Source organism: Triplophysa rosa, linkage group LG10, assembly GCF_024868665.1.
Source record: "Triplophysa rosa linkage group LG10, Trosa_1v2, whole genome shotgun sequence".
Classification (NCBI taxonomy): domain Eukaryota; kingdom Metazoa; phylum Chordata; class Actinopteri; order Cypriniformes; family Nemacheilidae; genus Triplophysa; species Triplophysa rosa.
This window is the reverse complement of record NC_079899.1, coordinates 15,795,482-15,808,126: the sequence shown is the minus strand read 5'-3', so window position 1 is coordinate 15,808,126 and position 12,645 is coordinate 15,795,482. Positions and strand designations below refer to the sequence as shown.

General features: G+C 38.7%; 1 long non-coding RNA gene across 1 annotated transcript; it reads left to right on the top strand.

Moving 5' to 3' along the window:
* Positions 1-6,527: 6,527 nt before the first annotated feature.
* LOC130560524 (uncharacterized) lies at positions 6,528-7,822 on the top strand. The gene is made up of 2 exons (XR_008963704.1): positions 6,528-6,717; positions 6,835-7,822. It is a non-coding gene; the product is annotated as an uncharacterized LOC130560524 (long non-coding RNA).
* Positions 7,823-12,645: the final 4,823 nt, after the last annotated feature.

Genomic DNA, 12,645 nt, shown 5'->3' with positions numbered 1-12,645 from the left:
AGCAGTTTGGGTCCTATGGCGCCACGGACAGTTAACATATGCTCACTGTTGCTAGTTCAGACGTCGTTGAGTGAAGAGAGTCAAGACAGACTCGCTGCACAGCGCACAGACAGATGTAACTGTCAGTGACTGAAAAACAATGTCCTTTTCAAAAGTTAGAAAAGTTGACGCCGAAAACCATGTTTTCCGAGATGAATGGGTCGAGAGATTTGCATTTATTCTTCCTGCATCGACATGCACGAGACTGGTTTGTCTCATTTGCTCGGAGTCTGTTGCGGTTGTCAAAATTGGAAACCTTAAACGGCATTATGAAACTAGACATAGACACTTTGAAGAAACTTACCCGCAGCAGTCTGAGGTAAGGACACGGAATATATATCAGCTCAAAGCCCAGTAGTAGCAATCTACACGGGTCCTCCCTCACTCACTTACTGCCCAACAACCAGCATATGAATGTTCACTAAGAATAGAGTGGATCTTAGGAAAACATAACAAGCCCTTTACTGATGGGAAAAAAGTAAAAGAGTGCATGGAGGCTTCTGTGAAACACTTTTAGAAGGAAAATAAAGACATGAACTAAAAGAAAAAATTAAACAAACCCCCCTTTCAGCTGCACCAGCCACAAGAAGAGCTGAAATGTTATCAGAGGATGATCAGTCACAACTTGATGATGCTATTTGTTAATCTCAGTTCAGCAGAAAACAACACTTTAGTTTTCTTTTAAAGTTGTTAATGTTGAAATGAATGTATGTTCAGTGCAGGTTTGGAGATTAGGGCATTTTGCACATGTTCCTTCATTATATTGTTGTCAGACATCGTTATGCCATCGTATAGATATAAAAAACCCATCTATTCATATTTTTAGGTATTTAATTGTCCGGACCTCGGCTGGTAAGGAGGGTTCATATACTGGACCTCAAGCAATTTTAGTTGAAGACTCCTGGGCTACAAGGTTGTTTTGGTACTCGGCCCGACTCAGTTGTCTAAAGCGTAATTCGGAAATCGGTTACCCCGCCTTTAAAGGTCCATTTGATGTTTACAGTTTTTGTCGTAAACTGATCATTATTTTTGTATTTTAAAACCATTTGTATGTTTATATTATTATTATTATTTACATTTATTTCTTTTTGTTTATTAACCTATAGTATTTTCTCAGCCAAATTTTTGGGGAGCTACTGCCTGCCTTACACTCTAAAAAATAAATGTGCTTAAAAGGTTCACAGCGATGCCATAGATTAGAAGAACCGTTTTTGGTTCCATAAAGAACCAATTATGCTGCCTTCATGTGCTCTCGGAAATTCGATAATTCCCACTTCAACCGAGAAATAATTAATGGAACGGTGCTCTTTTAATGTTAGCAGATACTTGTAATGTTTAAATGCTACTAAATCATTAGTAACATTAATGCTTTAATGTTACTAAATACTTTTAATGTTACTTAATCCAGACGTTACTTCCGGGTTGAAGTAGGAATGATCAAATTTCCGAGAGCACGTGAAGACAGCAAACGTCAAAGGTTCTTTAAAGAACCTCCTCTTTCTTACCTTTTCATAATCTGAAGAACCTTTTTTCGCCACAAAGAACCTTTTGTGAAACAGAAAGGTTCTTCGGATGTTAAAGGTTCTGTATGGAACCATTTAGACAAAAAAGGTTCTTCTATGGCATCAAAGAACCTTTTGAAGCACCTTTACTTTTAAGAGTGTACCGCTCAGAGAAAACACAGGCACACAGACTTCAGTCACGTTCAATAACAATTATGGAGTTGAACCTATCTTTTATTCCCATTCCAGTGGGCATTATAATATTTTTGGGCAAATCCACACACACATTTCTACACCGTTTCTTGTCTCTCATCTTTGTGTCTCCCCCCAATCCCCTTCCCCCTTTCATTTTATTGGAGCTGCTTTCTCACCTGAAGCCTGGTTTGGCATCCTGTGCTGAGATTACGTTTAATCTGGACACGTGCCACTACCCCTCCTTCCCTCCCCGCTCTTGGGAAATCTGTGGCTGGAGGCCAGGTGGCAGCAAGGATGGAATACTGGCCTTGCTAAAGTGTTTTGCTTTTGCCCCTTATAAAAATAAAAATCTAACAGGGGGCCGCATCTGGGATTCGTATTTAACTGTCTGCAATTTTAAGGATTTAAATAAAAAAATAAAGAAGAAATGTAATGCCATGCATTAGGATTTGCTTAAACTTCTGGAATCCATTCAGATTCAAAATGTTGACATTACATACTAAGAATCTTAATTCCAAACACTGGTATAAAATAAGCATACAATACTAATAATTTATTTAAATGTTTCACTAAAATTGATGTGTTAACTTTGTAATGCAAAACAGTATTTATATCTTTTGGCTTTTGACCTGACCCTATACACACAAACAAGAATATAGAAGAAACCCAAAACGTGTTGTTTGTACAACATAAGTTCTTAGTTGGCAGATAAATTGACATTTGTTCAGAACTACTTAAAGAAGCCAGCAGAGAGATGGAGGGAGGGGGGTTGGGGGAAGTTAACAGGTAAATTAATTGCAGTCTGAACCCCCCTCTTTCACTTACTGCATGCGCACACACTTATGCCACTGTAATAATTAGTGATGCACATTCCCCCCCCTTTTTTTTCCTAAATGATGCACCTTTGAGTGAGAGTTTATAAGGCTGGCTACTACTAATTTAATATAAACCTGAGCTCAAAGCTCTGAACTCCACTCAAGAGTCTAATAACATGTGACCACTTTTAAAGACACAATGCTCATGGCACCTTCATAAGTCTGCCTTAATAAAAAACGACAGATGTTTTACCTGCTAATTCTGTAAACTGAGTGTGTTTATATCTGTGGCCTTACTCACCGAGCAAAGCTGATGATTAAAAATTACCATTTCGTTTCTCTGCTTAAATAGGCCGCAAAATTGATTTGGTTTCCTGTTACCTCCTCTGACAATCTTTCTGACATGTTCCTGTTATCAGCAGCACGGGCATTATCGCGTACATTAATCAGAAAAGAATTCAGCCGTTAACTGTGTATTTTAATTACAAATCACGCACTTAGCCAACAACGAAATCAAACCGCACAAAGCAGGAGTTTAAAATAATTACGATTGCAGACTTCATGTTTGTGGTCGATCGCGGGAAAACGTTGACCTTGAGAAATATTCTTTACATGGTCGTACATACCGATGTTTCCAAAAACGAGCAGAGCTTTCTGCCGAAGCCAGACATTATTACAGGAGGCAGAAATTGCTCGGCTTCTGCGCCCTGTGCGTTTATTATTAATGTGAAGGATTTTATACTGCCAGCAGTATTTTTCTGTAACCAAACACACACACAGATGAAATGCCTCTGCACCTCAGAGTAAAGACACATGCATAATTTTGCGCACGCGAAAGTGGTGTGAAACGGAGAAGTGGGTCACGGAGTGATTTGTTTTAGAGAGGGGGTGGAAACTGGGTCACTGGATGCAGAGGCGGCAAGAGGGGGGTTGCTTTTTGGGAGCTTCTGTGTGCTGTTGCTGGGCTGACTATTGGGGCGTATTGAGAAAAGAGGGAGGGAGCCAGTAGAACAGAAAGAGAAGATCCCATCCTTTTAGGAATTAGTCATGTTGTAGGGTCCTGGAGCATCATTATTTTAAGACGCAACGGAAGACACCGGAGCCCATGGCGAATGCAGTATTCCAAACATGAAGGGCTTCCAGAAATACACCGAGAACAAAGCTAAAGAAAAAAGACATCAATTCTGCTCTTTCACGTATTCAGCAAACCTTAAAAACTCAGCCGGCCTCTCTATCAGAGCAATGTGGTCACAGCTAATGAAATTGCAACTAATATTAAGGGCACTGGAGGACACCAGTGACCCAGGGGGAGAGAGGGGCATCGATCCCTTCAGCGCTCATGCTTTCAGCTGTGCACTGTTCTGCACAGCATTACAGGCATAACTAGCAATACATCCACTGTGCTGTTTACTAAACACATCTAGACAAAACATGAAAAATGCACTGCTGACTATCGTGCATTTGTGGTAATTTATAAGATTTATAAGGTGAAATCTATGCAACCTTGCTAGGTGTTGGGGTATTATGCTGGGTTATGTGCTAATTTAAAAACAAATTTAAGATTTGTTTGTTAATTGTCCTTTTGAGTTGGCTGAGGATTGTCCAAAATAGAAACAAATGTATTAATTTAAAAGACATTATATTCATGTGCATATGCATGTTTGTGCGGCGTGAACACAATAGCACATGCTGCCGGTATACAAGCACACACACACATGCATAAGTGCATGCACACATTTGGGTATAGCCCATAGGCGCGCGCACACACACACACACACACACACTAAAATGTACATATAATGGCCAACTCAGCATAATGCCCATAAAGCACAAGCACATAAAAGCAAAGAAACATACAAGCGCTGATACGCAGTGGTCTCATTTTCCAACACACATCCTGTGGGTAGCATTAGTTTAATATATTTCCCTCTTAAATTCTGCAGGTTTAGGTTTTAAACTCATTTAGCTTTAGTCTTTGTAATCTCGTAAATGTCCTGTTTCAGATCATCAGTGAGGAATCTGTTCTAGCGACCCATCTGTTATATGACCTCTTTAAAATGATGTAGTGCAAAGACCGACCGCTTCAACACAACATCTGGCTGCTTTGTTTTGTTTATTTAGGAAATTTTAATCTGATGCTGACATACAGTAGAAGATATGATTTTTCAACTAAAATATGTAAATAAAGGTTATATATCAGTGCTATGCAAAACTAAAAACTTCTGTGATTTTTTTACTAATAAACACGTTGTATTGTAATCTCCAAAAAGCAGAGGAAGACTCCAGCCGTTGCCTTCGTATAAACAAGTCGTACGTTTCAAAAATGAAACATCTGAATATACTGCAATGTAGAGCCACTTTTAAAGAAACGCCCACACTTGCATGGATAAGTATTTAAATTAAGCTCTTACCACACTAAAGCACCCGCACACACACAAAAATACCAAGAATACACAATATGCAATATATACACAGACACACACAGCCGGAGCAGGTCCTCGTCATTTGTAATGAGGCGATAATCCAGCTCAAACGCTCCTATTTGCTAATCTGTCAGATTATAGATTAAAGTGTGCTCAGAGGACACTACGACAAGGAGGAATGCAGGCTAGCGCTGACATGCACACACACACAGAGTGGCCCTAATCTCTTTCATTTACATACAATTCATGCTGGTTTCATTTCCAGGGGCATACAAACACATAAAATGAAAATAGTTTACAAATATTTTAAAAGAATCATAAATAGGAATACACATTTATTGACAAAAATATATAGTGCACATGCTTACACATTTGCATTGTGCAACCAAATACACACAAACACTTCTTTAAAGGTGGTTGTAAATGTTTATGTGCAATCAATATCCCTTTTATGTTTTCATTTATAATATTTCCTTCAATAAAATTGCTAAATGATGGTATATAATACATGTTTTTAGATCAAACAATTATTTCCATGTGTAATTACGGGGATTTATACATTTTAAAATTACTTTACTATAAAAAAACTATTATTTTATTGTCTGTATAACATTTTGGGATTATATTTTTCGAGGGCAAAAATGCTGTTCTGTGCTGAAGCATAAAATTGATTTAAATGTCAGATATAGTTCAAACACTGTTCAAAATCCAAGACTAAACAGTATTGATCTCTGTAGTGCTGGTTCAATGGGGTTTCATTCTTTGAACTGCATCCAAAATTCACACAATGGTTATCAATTATATTATATCAATTATAAAAAAGGAGAATTTAAATGTTTATTTTATTCATTTATTTTGAATTTTAAGCCTCTTCAGACCTGCTTTGTCCCTTTGATTTGCACTGATTTTGCACATTACTGAAGAAGCGGCTCGTGTTATATCATGCATGATATATTGCGTACGTGTGCGCGTGTCAGGGGAGCATATTGGGTTGCCTCCCCTTGGCCCCCCTTCTGCAATCAGCTGAACACCCTGGAAAGATGGAGTGGTCCAGGCTCAAAGGTCAACTGGCATCCCCCACCACCCCCTAGTACCAGTATGTATTACCATATATTTACAAACAACGCTCGCACGGTGCACTGTTTTTTGTCTTACATTCAGTGTTTATTCCATTGTGTGTGTGCATGCAGTTTATTTACAAATATACAGTATCTGCATCTATTTATGTGATATCTTTATATTTTTAGGTAAGCACAAGGTTATAGCAGATGCAATTGGATCTTGTTTTAATGTCCATATGGGTATTGTATGTAAATGTGAATGTATGTATACGTGTATCCTGGTCAGAGAGGGTCTCCCCACCCCTGCACAGTCAACCCCCTGCGTGTGTAATCCCTGCCAGCTGTCCCCACAATCTAATCTCTCTACCATGATCAGCTGGGACGTTACACACACGTGTGTGTGCGCGCGCGTGCGTGTGTGTGCCCAGGGAGGTGGGGGTGGTGTCAAACGGAGAGCATAAATTGTAGCCCGAGCATGTGCGCAGCGCAGTGTGTGTGTGTCTGTGTGTGTGAACTCATCCCTTACATATCTGCTCTTTCCCTCTTCCTCTGGATATATATACATATATGCCTCTGTGTTTATATATGTATATTTGCATTTCCAGCATTTCTTTTTTCAATTCTATATTTTTAAAGGGGCGTGCACTGTCTGGTGGATTTTTGCAGGCTGATATAGCTTATGGTACGGGAAATACTCGTCTTTTTTGTTGTTTTTAAAACGACTGCAGCATCCCAGAACCTGACTTCCCCCCTTCTCTCCTCCTGCATGCGTGAAACCTACCTGCCTACCTCTCCCCAGCCCCCTCTACCCCACCCCCAGAACATCACTCTGCAACCCTGCTCTCCAGCCCCAGGAAAGGAGCTTCATCTTGGGTTGAAAGCTTTGGCGAGACCCCTGTTCATCCTCGGATGGAGAATACCAAGAACTGATGGAACCTTAACCGGATATATGCTTGTCTACGGGAGTGTTTTCTCCAGTAGAGCGAGAATGCAAGAAAAAGCCAGAATTTTGAGCTCATTAGTTTTGAAGAAATAGATGGTGCTTTGGGTAATTTTTGTGGCTTGTAACAAATGTGTTGGAATGTAATGACATTTTTATTTGTTTACATGTACGTTTTTAGTTATCTGTAATGTATGCATTTATTTTGAATGTCATCGTTGGCTTCATCTCTTGTGATGTGATTTTTACCCATACTTGTTTTTACTTGCGGTATAGGTGCATGTATGCTGTGAGAGAGGATGAGAAATAAAAAATATAAACAGAGAGAGAAAGAGGTGGGGGACAAGAAAATAAGGAGAGAGGGAGAGAGAGAGAGAGAGAGAGAGAGAGCGAGAGAGAGAGAGAGAGAGAGAGAGAACAGACTGTCATAGGGAAGTACTAGCTTTACATTGCGATGCTGGCAGGCATCTCATAATGGCGGTGGATGTGCTGCTGAATGTGCGAGAAGGGAGAGCAGTGCATAGCTTTGCATCTTCACACATCTCCCACAAACAGCATTGCTGGTCGTCTTTGTTTGGCCGAGAGGCAAGGTCTACTGGAAAGAAACACAAGGCAGGTGCCAGGGCTTCTTGCAGAATGATACAACAAAAGGTAGATCCTCTTTATCTCTCTCTCTTTCTCTGTCCCTCATGTAACGTCTCAGGTCATGTATTCGCTACAGAGTGTAGTCAGCATTGTTGATTTCACCGGCGAAGGCTGTAAATGTATTTCAGTGGGACGAGATGAAATGCTATTTTGTATGTGTAAGTGTTAAATATGAGCACTGAAGAAAAACACTGGTCTGGTCTCACATTGTCATTTATGTTTTGTTCTTGCCATGCATTTAGGCCATTCGACGACGGGATTTACACGATTTAAAATGGCATACGCGCATGCTCATCATGGAAGTGTGCAGAAACTCCTTGGAAAACGACGGAAGAAAAATTTGCCATAGTGTGTTGTAGGTCTAGGTGTGTGTATGTGTGTGCAATTGTGTGAGATTATGGAACTCTTGTATAGACTGTACTCACACAACAAAACCCACAGCAGCTGCAGAAGGACAGGTGAGAAAATGGTACAGAAGCATGGTATTGTAAGTACAGGATGTGCAAACTGCATATGGACCACAGGCAGAAAACTGGAAGAGAAGCTAAAGGTGTTAAAGTCAGTGGAAACCCCGCTGCATGGATAAAGAGGTACCAAGAGAGTGTTGTAGGAAAAGAAAAAGCGGATCAGGAAAACGCGGTGAGAGATTTGGAAACTTGGGTTTGTGCTCTTTGTGTTCACAGTGGACCTTGATTTAATTTCAATACAATTAAGGCACGCGGTGAATGCCAAGAGAGAAGCCATCAGCAGCACTCACCTGAGCTAAAGAAAAATAGAGACTAATCCTTATTCAAACGTCTACTGGACAAAATCAGGTTCAGCACAGTCACTGTAATGGCTGCGGTTTCATGCTGGATGCTATATTGTGCACAAAAAGCACCATTACACTTTCATGTCCTTAATATGGGCCAGCTAATCCCTTAAATACCTGTCAAACACTACATGTATATAAATTACACTGAGAAACAACCGTTTGTGTGTGTATGCGTTGAGACCAATCCCATATAACATAAGAGGACTACTAGGCAACCTAAAGCACCACCTATAAGAGATTTAATGCAGCCAGTACATAAGATTATATTTGGTAACGCTTGGTTGCGTTATGACCTACATTTGATAGAGATCACTACAAATACTAGATTAAAATCGCGAGCATACGGACTAGTTAGATTAGATTTTAAAATATACAAAAATTCGGTGTAAATAAAAAATGACAACACTAAACGTTTGACGCAATGAATTGAGAGTGTTGTGGTCTAGACTGCAGTGGATTAAACATTTTAAACGCACAAGCGCCAAACACACGAGGCCCACCACAAACCCGTTCAAATAATTTCCCTTTCAGACTGTCAGCAATAAATCACAGGCACGTGCCGCAGATGTTAAGAGGGTCAAAGTTTACGTCTTTATTTATGACTAATTATGATTTCCCCCACAAAAAAAAAGGCAAACGGGGTCTGGGACAAGGTTCTGCCCCTCAGGGTGGATTTGTGTTGACGGAACACGCAACACTGTGAGGACAATAAAAGCAAATATTAATCACCCTGACAGTTATTTCGGCTGAACGAGACATTGCTGGTGTCGCATTTACACTTCAATAAATTTACACAGGGTGTTAAAATATAAATGTTTATTTTTCCTTACTGTGACAACAAACGTGCTGAATTTTTTCACACTTCACAATTATCTACTTGACAACAATTATTTTTCTATAACGAGTGATTAGGTTGTCTACTTCAACTTTTTTCAAAATGTAGCCTAGTAATATTTGAATGGACCGATCATATTAAGAGTTTACTAAAAGGGAACGTTTAAACGATCATTTTTACATTATTTTAATTATAAATTGAGCATCAGTGGAACCCTGCATTAGCCTACATACAACTAATAGCGAATTAGTTGTATAATGTCAAACGTCCTAAAATATGAATAATATTTTAATCAGATAAATGATGAAATTGGGGGACTTGAATCTAGTCTACTAAATTTAAATAGCCTATGCCTTTATTTATTGTCATAATTTTAATGCAAAAAGTAAAACATATAGGCTATTGTTTAAGCTTTTGTCTAAAAATCTTTATTTAAGGATAAAACTTTATGAAAAGTAAGTGTAAGGTTTACCAAATAGGCCTACAAAAGTCAGAAACTGTCATGGCTTAGAAGAAAATTAGGAAATTAAGACCAAACTGTAATGAAAAAAGTAACAATGATTTGAATCATTTCCTTGCTATTTTGAACAAATATGTTTATAAACAAATTATTAATTTAAATCGGAAAAACAAACATCTTTTCAGATGCAACGTGTGTTTATTTTCAGTAAAATATTTTGCTTAAATTAAAATTAAGTTAAAATCGTTATTATTCTTGATGATTTTACTTAATCAGATTATTCTTTTAAAATGATAATCCCCAGTTATTTATCAGTTTTATTGTAAAATTGTGCTAAACCTATTTTTAGCAATTGAAAGGACACTTAGAGGAACCTTTTACATATTCGTTTGAAACAAATCGGTCCCTCAGTGTAGTACAAAAATGATTTTATTATGTAAATGCTAAATGGCTTTCTTTGCAGACATGGCCAGGCGTTACTAATGGTAAAATACACGCGCGCGCTGTTGATAATGAGCGGAACGCACGCGGCTGCGCGACTGTCAACAGACTGATAAACGAAGCGCGCACTCCTCGCCCCTCAACGCGGGCACAATCCGAACGACAGTGGGATAAAAGTCGAAAATCCCGTCTGGGTTACCAGAAGAACCTACAGTAAATCGGAAATTCACAACAGCTATTGCTCTTCAACCCGAGACTGATTGAGTTCAGGCCTGCATCTCTTTGTTATTCAGGCGCAGTCTGTTATCAGAGTGGCCACACGTAAATGATAAAAGCCTGAAAATCACTACAGACTTGCTGTGACCTGCATGTACAGTCATGTATTTGGAAATATAGGCCTAATTGTGCCATAGGAACGCAACATAAAAATATTCATTTCATGCACAGTAAAATAACCCATCAATGTGAAAAGAATACACACATTTCTTTTTACTCAATTAACACTTCCACGATGTTCTTTATGGTATGAAAGCCTCCGTATTATAACTGCTATCTATGAAGCAGACCGTTATATTTTTTTCATCTTAAACACACTGCATCAACATTTTTGAGACACGTGCCGCCCCTCCCCACCTTCATGTTCTCTGCGGATCCCCAGAGGTTCAGGGGTCCCTGGGGAGAGGAGGCCGAGGTCAAAGAAAGGCCCCTCAGGCGGCTGGATATAGACAGACAGGAGGCCGAACCATGTGCTGTATCTTATCCCCTCTCCATATGTGAAACACTCCCTATGCATGCACACACAGAAATAACAAACACACAAGTATTTCAACACTATATATCACACTTATGCATATCGACAGGTAGGCAACGCATTATAGCAAAATATCTCAAGATAACCAGGCAAAAACTGATTCAGAGACATTATTATTCAATCTTCTCCTTACAGCTATAAATGAAAAGGTTTGATTGATAGTGTACGTGACTTGACAACCATAGCAACGCTTTACATATCGTTTCATTCGTTTAAGAAACAAGTCTTTAAAAAATACATACTAAACAACTGATTGAATTTGTGACTCCCGCTTTTACCTTCATTTCAATTTTGAAACGCATGGTGATTGCATTCGAAAAACTGTTGTATGTATGTCAAACTCCCTCGGACTCTTGGATGTCAAAAAATTGTATTTTGCGAAATATGTTTAAAATATTTTGACTTGTGATTGCAAGGTGAAGACAAACAGAAATACATTTTAAAACAGAACAATTGTGACTCTTTCTTTACAGCCTACATAAAGCAAACAAGGTTATGTGTTTTAAATATTCACATTTTAGATTTAGGGGAAATATTGAAGTAAATTAATACATTTAAATCACCACATATAAATGCAAGTCTGCTCTTTATGGCTCCTTCACACCAGTACAGGCGCACGGAAAAGTGAACATCTAACACCCCCTGTTGGACAACCAGTTTCAATTCCACATTTTGCCGCCATTTTATTTAATCATGACGAAAGCGCGAAAACACAGACCCATTGTGATACACTGACTCGCATCTTGGATGTAAAGTATACTTCACTTATGTTCAGCAAGAATTATGAAGGCAGGGGTTTTCCTAAACACGTGTGAACTCCCTTTTACAAACAAATAAACCCGTGCATTCTCGTTTAACTTATAAGTGGAAACGGCGCCACCTGAAGACCGTTTAGAAACCGGAAGCAGGTAATAAATACCGCAGATAGAACACGCCGTCAGTTACACGCAAGTTACTCATAAGCATTCATTATTTAATCATGATTACAGTGATTTTGACTAAAATCACTAACCATTCGTTTTTTTCTAGTAGAAGTATAGCAACCATGATAGTTAGAAAACCATGGTTATACAGTAACCTATTTAGTACTCCATAATCAAACTGATGTTTTCTATTTCCTATAATGATCTTGAACTTTGGGGAAAAAACACTTTTGCCACTGATACAGTAAATTACCTTGAAACATGCATCCTTACAACAAATGTGTTTGTCACAATCAAATACCTGTCAAAACACAAATCTTCAACATGTACCACCACAATAAGATGATAATGCAAATTAAAGTGATAGTTTACACACACAAAAAATTATGCCATCATTAACTCACCCTCTTGCCATTTCAAACATGCGCAAGTTAATTTCTTTTGCAGAACAAAATATATTTTGAAGCATGTTGGTAACATTGACATGAACATTGACTTGCATTGCATTTTGTCCATACAATAGAAGTGAGTGGGTACCGCCGCTGTTGGGTTACCAACATTCTTCAAAATATCATCTTTAGTGTTCTGCGGAAGAAGTCATACAGGTTTGAAATGAGAAGAGGGTGAGTAAATGACAACAGAATTTTCATTTTTGGGTGAACTATCACAATTAATCCCATGTAATACCACGTTTCTGGTCATTTCTAATCCACTCCTTCAAAAAGCAAACAGACTTTAAGC